Source organism: Haemaphysalis longicornis, unplaced genomic scaffold (assembly GCF_048455015.1).
Source record: "Haemaphysalis longicornis isolate Haplotype H1 unplaced genomic scaffold, Haemaphysalis longicornis Haplotype H1 scaffold_5, whole genome shotgun sequence".
Taxonomy (NCBI): domain Eukaryota; kingdom Metazoa; phylum Arthropoda; class Arachnida; order Ixodida; family Ixodidae; genus Haemaphysalis; species Haemaphysalis longicornis.
The window spans coordinates 125364315-125374945 of NW_027526385.1; the positions used below are offsets into that span (position 1 = coordinate 125364315).

Consider the following 10631-nt stretch of genomic DNA (forward strand, 5'->3'; position numbering starts at 1 on the left):
GGCGCTTCTTTTGTAGGCAGGTAGCCTTCCCCGACTTCTTCGCTTTCTGGGGTGTCCGGTGGCCGTAGATTAGCGGTCGAGTCTTTGGCGCCACTACCTTGACTCGGTAGATCCAGCGTGGACTGTAGTGGCCCCAATGAGTTGGCGCAAGCCGAGGCTCCCCGGGGAAAAGCTCGGGTGCCTGGAGATGGACGAGTGTGCGGCCCTACGGCGCGGGCCTCGCTGCGCCGGCAGAGCTGGCGACGTCCCAGCGCTGCAGCATGGTCGTGGCCCTCGGGTGAATGTCGCCTTTCTGAGGGCACCCGCACTCCAGCCGGTCTTGCGTTCTTCTTGTTGTTGTTGTGGTTGTTCCTTAACATTATTAGCGCATAACCAATCAGGGGATCACCAAACATCAGTCCTTAATTCGAATGAGATTACGGGCCCAGGTGGATGATTTGAGGAAAATTAGAAAAATTTGGAAGCTTGTTTTTTCTTGTGTTTGAGGAATGGAGCTTGGAAATTAGTCAATATGGAAAGAAAACAGAAAAGGAGATAAATATATAAATAAATAAATGAAGAAGAAGAAGAAGAAGGAGGAGGTAGAAGAGGAGCAGGAGGAGGAGGAAAAGGCGGAGGGAGAATAATAATAAACCTCCTGTTCTAACGTCTTCCTCTCTTTGCACGACTTCTAGCAAGCTCTTCCCTTCTGGCACATGACCGCATCCGGGCGATTGTCCTTGTCTTTTCGTTAACTTCTTCGCCTTCGCCACCACTTCCTGGTATCTCACTACGATCATCAATACGGCGCAAACTCAAAGTTATCAGCCTCAGTATGGTCTAATCAACCACATAATTTTTAATTAGTTGTGGCCATAAACTTTCTCTCGCTGGCACGTAAAACACAGTATAGTAGCTGTGACAGCCTTCCAATGATGTCCAGCAACAAACTTCCGCTTTTGTCTAACATTCTGTTTAAGTAAATTTTACTCATTTTTGAAGGAAAACTACTAATTTCTTTCTAGCATTGCCAAATTTATGTTGTCAAATACAAATACGACAAACTGTGTGCTCTGTTTCTTCGTTGGCATCCTGAGGTGCTAGATTTTCCCGCGGCGATATTAGCGCGAGCCGCTTCGTAGAATTATTGAATGATTCTTCATCGCCAAGCCAGGCCAAGAACATAGATTCGAAGTGCGCAACCTCCCGTACATGCTCAAACAAGACGAAAACTCTAAATATTTAACACGTAAGCGTATGAGGAACGTTAAAGCGCATTTAGCTATACCGCAAAATGTCTGGTTGGCTCCAACTGTTCGGTTTGAGGAAGTGGTTTATGCATTTCAACGTTCGTGATAGAGGCGCCTTAAAAGAAATATCTATTTTTTTCAACGTGCACAAGTGCCTTATTTCCCTATTCGTCCATTAATTCATGGCGGCGAAGAAAAATGACATACGTTGCCGTTTTTGTCATTCGTGTTGCAAGGTGCACCATCCAACGCTGGCACTTCGTAGTAATGTTTTTTATGAAGACATCGGCAATGAATTTTGCAGTCTTTCACTCCATATGTCTGACATCAAAGAGGCAAAATATGGACTTGAATCACAACAATGAACTTACACGTGCGATTTACACCATTTAAACTTAGTGATGAGTTTCAAGGAAAGAAAAATAAACTACGTATGTTATCCTTATTGCTACAAAGTTTTTTTCAATCCGCCTTAGTTACGCACATTGTCATCTTAATAACGGTAATCATGAGAATAACTTTGAGGAGGCGAAGTCTTAGAGTGTCCCAGCAGTATTTGCACCGCTTTGAAACTGATTTGTTTTGAAAGCGTGTTTTTAGCCTTCCCAAGGCTAGCGCTGAACACGAAGTTAAAAATGTTTGCAGTGGCCAACATACGGTAAATCTTTGTGTTTGCACTCCATGCCAGCGTGAAGAAAACACCAACCTAATGTATTTTGCTGACTTCTTTATTAACTTCACGGTTGTTGTCTCCTGAGTAATGTAAAACTCGCTACTAAAAAGCAACAAACAAATAATGTTGTATACCCTAAAAATTAATATCAAAGTTACAATGCTGTAGGCACAGCTTTTAAATTATTTACCTGTAATTACTACAACACAGCTTACTTTGCCAATACTCCACTTTTTCAGCGAAATTTATTCAATTGCTGTTTTTTAATAAAACGAAATGCTTACCTCATCGAAAAAGCAGTTCTTTCGGGGAAAGATGTGTTCACAGTGTCTTCGCCCTGACACGTACTTGCCCGGCAATCCGGGAAAGGAAATACTCTGTCGTGGCATCGATCGTTTGAGGCACTGCCATTTATCTTGACTGACGATGAATGCATGTCGAATTAGAAAGGGGGTGGGGGAACTGGTCAAAACAGGCCCACTTAGCTTTTTTGGTGAAGCATGGCACAATGGCTCTGCCAGAGCAGCATGTGTTCAAAACTACTCCGGCACATCTCAATTTGGCATTGAAACATGATTATTGCATTAGCAGCAGTATAATAACCCGAGCTTTGGAATTATGCTTAAAACTAGATTGAATTAGTTTTAGCCAAAGAGAGGAGGTAACGTAATTAAAAGACACCAACAGCAGTTTCGATAAAGGCCTGAACGGTTTCATTTTTGTTTGGGGGCACTTCGAAAGGCATAATAATCGCCAGCAATGAATGGTATAGCCTTATTCTCTCGCTGCTGCAGATACTTCTTTCAGTGAATGCGATGCCTTTGTTGCAATGTTTCTCAAAATGACTATCGATTGCGTGTATTGCTGTAACCGACAGAAAGCCGGCAAATAAATAGTGGAAATATGTCTGGCGTGACGATACTCAAGCACACAAACAATGCCTACATTATAGAGCACAGAGAAGGAAGGCTACGTTTTGTTTCAGATGTTGACAAAAGTGTTGCGGGGGCCAATAAATGTTTCCCGCCATGTTAAGGTGCTTCCCAATAGGAATCACTTTCGTTAATTTCTAAAAGGCCCAAATGGGAGCATGGGTATTATGGGGATGTGTTGGCAGCCAAAAAAGATCTCTCTGAAAGTGAAACTGAAGGCTTCGCTATGAGCTGTACGAAACCGCTAGGCGGTGTGGTGCTTTGCACAAATGAAATCTTTTGGGGTTTCTGTAAGCAAGCTCAAACACGCAAAGTCCATTGTGAGAACGAGTGTGTCTTCGGATATAGGGCAGCGCGGGCTGCAGCATGCATATTCACGGTCAAATGAAATGTGATCATGCAATAATAAACCTGAACACTCAAAATAAAAAAAACTGCGGGTAGTGGGGATCAAATACCGGCTCGCCAGTGGTAAATTTAGGGACACATTTCTTTTGCATGAAAAGCAATCGCTCTAGTTATGTGATTTGGTTCATATCTTTTTCATAGGGTTCTATTTGTCCATGACTATACAGGGGAAAGCAGTGGGCTCCGTGGTGCAATATTAGGCAGAACATTTTTTATCACCCAGCTGAACAGTCTGGGAGGAGTATTGCACCTCCATTTTTTACTTGATGCATGCAGATGATATCAGCACGAGTTTTCGGCGAGTTAACATTTCTATTTGAGCAAACGACACACCAAGGCGTCAGCATACTTTACAGATAGCCTAAGAACTGCTGTTCTCAGTTCAGAACTGAAGCGTGGATCGGTTTGCTCTCTAAACAGCGCATCGTCTGGCCAGCGCATGACATTTGGCTTAATCGACAGAGGAATTTGGTAAGTGGGGCATTGTAGGGGATGCAACGCTGACATTTTATATTTTACTTGGCGCAAGCGCAGTTATGTACCCGCATGTGCTGGTGTAACGGAGTCTGCACATAATGACCAGGTTAGTACATAAGTGGGGCGCGAAAAGCCCATTCAGCGGGCAAAGAACCCAGCGAAGCGCGTGAGCACTGTGGGGCACTGCAGCACCAGTTGAGACGGTGGACGGCTAAAATAAGAGTGACTAGTTGTAATTGGCCACGAATGGACCACAAGACCATGAAGAGCAACCAGCGTTAGAGGTAGGCGCACAACAAGTCGCTTTCACCGATGTTTTGTGTTTCTTTCTGGCGTAACAATGCCATTGCTGTCTAAAAAGAAGACCTTTCATATTTGTATTATATGGACCCTATACGCGCACATAAAACTATTATTAAATACTTGCCCTTAATAACATTAGCCGTTTAATATCAATCAACATAGATTTAACTTAATTCGGCGCACTTGGGCCCATGCAGGTTGCCCTTTCGCCAAAAAATACACGTATAACAATAACAAGAGAAGGCAGAAACCGAGTGAAACCGCGTTCATTTCAAAGGGCACTGACACAAAATTTTGAAGGCGAGATAACTTCGGAGATAGATTGGTGTGAACACACATAAATCATCTGCAAAATATCAGTGGCGAATATAGCCTAGAACACGTTTCAAATCAATTTTAAAGTGTGCGAAACGCAAACGAGCAGCCAGCAGAGGGCCACGCGCAATCGACATCCCGAGGATATTTTGTAAATAAACAACATCCAAACACGTCACGAGTTTGTGTTTACCGCTTCCGCGCTGCCGGCGTTTTTCGCCGGCTCGCCCGGCTCGCCGCTCCAATCGGAGGGCCGGAGGGCGGAGCTTCTGCTCTCGAGAATGAACGACCCGATCGTTGGCGGCGGAGGCGCCGTAATTTCATCAGCTCAGCGGGCAGCTGGCCGCGACCAAAGTTGAACACCAATTCCAGGCACTCTGTTTCTATTACTTTTTATTTACATTGAACGCGAAAACGCGCCGGAGACACGAAAAGCCCACTGAGCGAGCCGCACGGTCGCGGTGCAGGCGGCGGCCACGGCAGCGAAGGGGCGAAGGCCGGAGCAGGTAGCTCGAGTGATAGCTTGTTCCGCCGCACGAAATTGTACCCAGGTCCCAACCATGGGAACTTATATGAGAAAGGAGTTAATGATACGATGGCGGGTTGCATTAAAAATTGTCATATGCACCGCTTACGAGAGCGGCAATCTAATATCCGCCGCAGTGCTAAGCCGAACACATCTGTAGGCGGACCTGTAGGCAAACGGGCCGGCTGCTCCCAGCGCGCGTCTTGCTACCCACTGTCTCGAGCGTCGCACGTCGTTCTGTAGCCGCGGTAGCATCTGCACTCGCAGCGCCTGCGTCACGTCCACGGTCGCTTTTTAATTTAGCGGCTCACGAGATCAGTACGTGGGGACATTCTCAGAAACTGCCGGCGATGCGGATTCGACAGTGCTACGGCAGCTCTGCTCTGTGAAATCCCTCCGGCGGTAACGCGGTCAGGTTTGTTCACACAAAATCCATCGTTTCGAGGCAGCCGCTGAAACCGAAACTGCGACTGGCCGCATTGAAAATGTCCCTAATTAAACAACCGTGGCACGCTGAAGCAATGAGGTATCTACAGGTGATAAGTAGGTCACTAGCTACTTATCGCAACAAAAAAGACAAGATGCAAAATTTTTGTGTCAGTGCCCCTTTAAAGAGCAGTTGCTGGTGAATATAATATTGCTGTTCCAGTTGCCTATACTCTGGCTAGAGGTACTTGCTCATGTTTGCAGTCTTCTAGTCCTTACGCCTGTGCTCCAGACGTGCTTCTATCAAAGTTTATGGGGCCTACCTTATCAGGTTGCTGATGTCTTCTTCGCAGCACTTGGAAAACCTGAACTGGTTTTCATTTTTTTGTGCATACGACATGATGTAACCGTCGTTTTTGGAGCATTTTTTTGAGCCCTTGTGACCAGGTATGTTCTTGAAGGCGCCATCCCCATCATGAACGCAACCTATACTTTAGAGGTGGAAATAAAAATAGGAAAAATCTGCTTTACATTTTGTTGGAATGTCGAAGTTAATGAATAAAATCCTTACCGCTCCTGATTTCCAAACGCTTCTCTCCCTGTATAAATTACTTTCCGTATTATCAACAGGAATACAAATGCAGAGCCTTATCTTGAATGTTCTAGGAAATTGCTGCTATTTCTGAAAATTTACTCATAAAATTCACTACTTCCTCCGAAATTCTTATTTAGCAAATGTGTGTCTCTTCGCAAAATATAGCGATGTACTTCAAGCTGACCTCGCGTTTTAAGTAATGGCGATAGAATTATGTGACATTGACCTCACCTAGCAATAGGTTTTTGAACTAATAAATGAACAGTCTTTAATGGCGGCCAACAAAGGAAAAAACATGTGAAAACAAGCCTGAAAAAATTCACAGACAGAGAGTAGGAATAACACGACCGTCGAAGCAGAAGCTGTCTTGAAGATGACTTAGCAAGATTGTGAAAGGGCTTTCTGGAAAGGGGAATATACATTTACATGCAAGCACCTAAAATTACGAAATATGCTTCAGTTATTAATTTTATTATATCACCGCGTAATGCAGCTGGTGGGAACGGCATTTAACTTGCATCCTAACCGAAACAAGCTCGGCAGCCGTTAATCATCTCTGACTTTTAACAGGCATGACATAGGTACTGGTGAATGCCTTATCTACAGCGTGGAAAGTCAGTAATATAACACATCTCTCAAAAAGAAGCACGGAAGCCGACGACCCGCGGGCCGCGACCAGTTCCGAAACAGTAGCGCCGCGGTGACAGTGATAAGCTTTAGGTGCCCTCACGCACGGCCTCCGTGCGTGAGGGCATGCGGAAGGCTGTATGCGAGCGCGTCTTTCATCCAGCAGCTGTGGTTCTGTTCTCAACGGAACAAACTTCGCTTGAATCGCTGGAATTTTTGGTTGCTACAGATGCTCAGGCTTACTTTTAATTTGTTCAACTTGGACACGTTGCACGGCAAATAAGCTTTTTTGTGCCTGATAAAACCTGTGGAGATGGGGAACCGCGGAAACTTGCCAGCGGCCGCCGAGGACGCGCCGTCCCCCTCGCCCAACAGTCAGGTGCAGGCGCGTTCGCAAACACGTCATGGGTCACGCGGAAACAAGGCCGTCCAATGCGACTGCAGGGCCAGTAACGTGACGCCATTCGAAGAGGTGACAACTGATCCTGATGGCAGATCCGGAGCACTTTCGGGGCAACTTTTCTGCTCTCTCTGGAGCACACGCGTTCCAATGGCAGATCGGGAGCGCCGTAGCAGCTGAGATCGTTCCGTGGAGCAAGAAAAGTTGCTCCGCCGAAATCAGTGGAGTTGGCCGCAACTCACTAGGGCTCTTACTTCTGCCGGGTGGCGTCGCCAACGTCGCCGCCGTCTGCGCTTCCGGCCAGTGCTCGCCTTCTCTGCCTCCTGTAGCACTGTAGCCGCCGCGCAGCGCGAGATGAACACGACCGCGGGAACCAGACGATTTCGGGAAGGCGCGACGCGAAGGATGCTGGGGGTTTTCTGTTGTCGTCACGGTTCGGCACTTTGGTCCGGCGGGAGCGGCTACGTTCCAAAGGCAGCTTCGGAGTACCTGCTCTTCGCGGAGTCGGCGCGCTCCGCGGTGGAGCACGGTGACCGCTCCGGATCTGCCATTGGAATTCAACATGAGGCGCGAAGCCGGCCCCGGACTCCAGGGTTACCAGATTTGGCGAGAAAGCACCGAATTTGGCGACTTTCACTCCTATTTGGCTAGAAGAAACCTTTTTTGGAAGTTGGGCGGGTTTTAGGCGAGTTTGAGGTTCGGGAACACGAACAAAATTCAGGTAATATTTCAAGCGCAAGCGATATATCTCTACGCATTTGAGGCGTCCCTGCTGATTGTTTGGGCACCGATTCTGGAGTTGATATCCGGAGTTGAATGATCCGGAGAGGATCATTGCAACTGGAAATTCTAATCTTCTTAAAACAGGAACTCGGTGGTGTCTGTCCGCGTGAAGCCTATTTCACGACACCGGCTTTGTTGATTTGCAAATACACAAAAAGACACTTTTCCCCCTGTATAACTGTATAAATACAACAATCTTGTATTGTAAGAAGACAAAAACGCAGTGTGGGCTAAATGAAACATCCGAAAGCACGTGCGGTGCTCTTGGTGCATTTCTGTCACAATTGCGGCGGGCGCTCTATGCCTCAAAAATAGTGCCGTTACGCTTTTCAGTGCCGAAAGACATAGCTAGGGCCTAGTATAACGAGGGCCTAGTATACAGTCGCGCAGGAGCTGGAAGTACATTTTCGAGCTGACACCCTCAGACGAGTGTGACCACATCGTTTAGCGTGCTTTTAGCCGCGGCTTTACCTCCTGCGACATAGCGAGTGGCGTCGGCGAAGTACTCTCGCGCCTATAAAAAAGAAGAGAAAAAAAGGACGACTTCAAAGGTGCTTGATAATTTTGATTTCACTGTTTGTGGCCTAGTATTATGACGCGTAAAGCAGTTCACTTGTGCACAAGGGTAACTCAGTGCTAGATTTCTGGGTATCTTTTCTGTTTTTCGGACTGGTTGTCCTGTTTTGCTTCTGGTGCATGGCCTTTTGCCGTGCTTGTAAGAAATAAATGCATCCCCATTATCAAAACTTGAAAATGCAATGTGCTACAGGAAGACATAAAATAAACCTGACGTTGTTAGCCAAGCTTCCAAGAGTGGCTATGGACGGATTCGTAACCGTACGACCCAGAAGTCTGTTCCGTCTCTTGCAACACAGTCAAGGCTGCTGAGCTGCGCCTCGGTGCCCACGCAGTCGTTCACGGAAGTTTTTTGACAGCATATCACTTGACGCCTGTTCTGGGCCAGTGCTTCCAAGACTCTACAGAGGCGTCAAAAATGGCGCTGGGAAGGGGTAAGTGCAGCGCAGCACTTGCCATGGAGGTCCAACTTTTAAGAACATTTTGTTGAGAGACGTGAGAAGCTCGCCGTCATACTTTGAGAGCATGGACGTTAGGTGGTCTAAAGAACTAGCAGTGGTCGCGCGATTTTGTTCTTGCAGCACAATTGAATTTACAACTGCTTTCTTGGGTCTTGTGCCAATTTATGATGCTTCCGCCGATGGGTTGTCTTCAGACGTAAGGTCTCTTCTGTCAAACAGTGATTTATATGTCCGAAACTGTGCTGGCCTTTGAACGAATGGAGCAAGCGTTATGTGTGGGCAAAACAACAGCCTGTAAACGAGATTGAAAAAGGTCAGCCCACGCCTTGTCCTGGTGAAATACCTGTGCCATTCCCTGCAGTTGGCCTGTAACGAGGTAACTGATGTTCTCCCAGCACACGCAGACTGCCTGGTGCGGGAGATCTTTTACTGGTTTGCGCACTCTCCAAAAAAGACAACATGCCTACAAAAGCACGTACCCACCGATTAACCCTTGCCAGTTGCCGAGAAAACTGATTAGTGTTTGTGCTACACCGTGGCTCAGAATTGTCCCCGCCTTACGAATGGTTACTAACCAGTGGAACGCATTACGCGCCCATTTTGAGGTTGCAAATACGCAATAACGCTGCTATGCCGCACGAGTTCTCAGTAAAATTTTTTGGTAACGCGCAAAACGTGACGTTTCTTAAATTTCCCAAACCATTATTTATTAATTTTGGAATGTGAACAATGTATTTCAATGCGACAATCCGAAAATGGTTAAACTGCATTGACTGTTTACCTTCCTGATGACGAGAGTTGTTTTATCTGGGCACGCCACTCCAGACAACAAGGATTGGGACAAACGCGTCTTTCAAGTAAGAGCTTGCTGTTTGTGATCTGCTTTTTCTATTTCATCGAGCGGTTATCACGCAACGAAGACGACAAAATTAGATAGGTGCCGCCGATTTCTATTTGTTTGTGTCAGATCTTTGTTAAACTGACTTCCAAAGAACCTGGAGATTTTAAGGAATCTATACGTGCTGGATGCCAAACACATTACAAGATTTTATTTTGACACATTTCGTTGCTCGTTTGAAAGTTTTACAGAGTCAGCATACATTCCTGCTCTCGCGTCTGAATATCGCTTTTTGCAAGCAAATGTTGATAGCCTGTCGAACATATGCGTGATGAATATCTGGAAAAACGAAAGAAGTGCCAAAAACATCACTGAATATTTGATGTTTCCTCTCTTCTCTGAGCTTGCCGTTCCCTTTTGTTTTTGCCGATGTCAAATGCCATGGTGGAACGTGTTTTCAGTCAAATGTATTTGACAAAAAGTGTCCTAGAAAACCGTATATCTAACAAAACACTTGAAATTATTCTTCATGTTAAGTTTGCTTTGACGAGGCGGAGAATGTCGCAAAATGTTTGAAAAAAGTGAAGACCTTTTTTTCCTACTGAAATCTTTGTTTCTGTATAGACCAACTGGTGTCGCTGAGTGATGTACTTACCTCTATCGGTGCTATTTTTGACCTTGGCCGTCACACCGTTTTTGTCGTCTTGTGTCTATTGGTTTTATGAGGACTCATGGTGAAGGTGGATCCAATTCACGCTGCGGCTGTTTTTTTTTGTTTTCATGGAGGCGGCCCTCCACTACAACAAACCCTCCAGTACGGCGTGCCACATAGCCCAGGCGTTTTAGTTTTCTGGAACATTGCCTCGTACTATAGCTACCAGGTGATTTTCTTTCATTCTCAAAATATTTTAGCTTAAATTAACTTTGAAATGTGTTCCAAAAATGTGGGCGACTTTGTGTCCAAATTTGGCGGGGCTTTTCTTTTTTCTCGCGTTGGGTGAGATTTACGAGAGTTTGGCTTGATGATTGGGCGGTTTTTGGTTGGACAATCTGGTAACCCTG

The 10631-nt window shown here is 45.9% G+C and overlaps 1 long non-coding RNA gene across 1 annotated transcript; it reads right to left on the bottom strand.

Moving 5' to 3' along the window:
- Positions 1-1436: 1436 nt before the first annotated feature.
- LOC144139392 (uncharacterized) lies at positions 1437-5871 on the bottom strand. Its single transcript, XR_013316178.1, has 3 exons — positions 5613-5871; positions 2187-2322; positions 1437-1550 (listed from the first exon to the last, which is right to left on the bottom strand). It is a non-coding gene; the product is annotated as an uncharacterized LOC144139392 (long non-coding RNA).
- Between the last annotated feature and the right edge of the window lie 4760 nt (positions 5872-10631).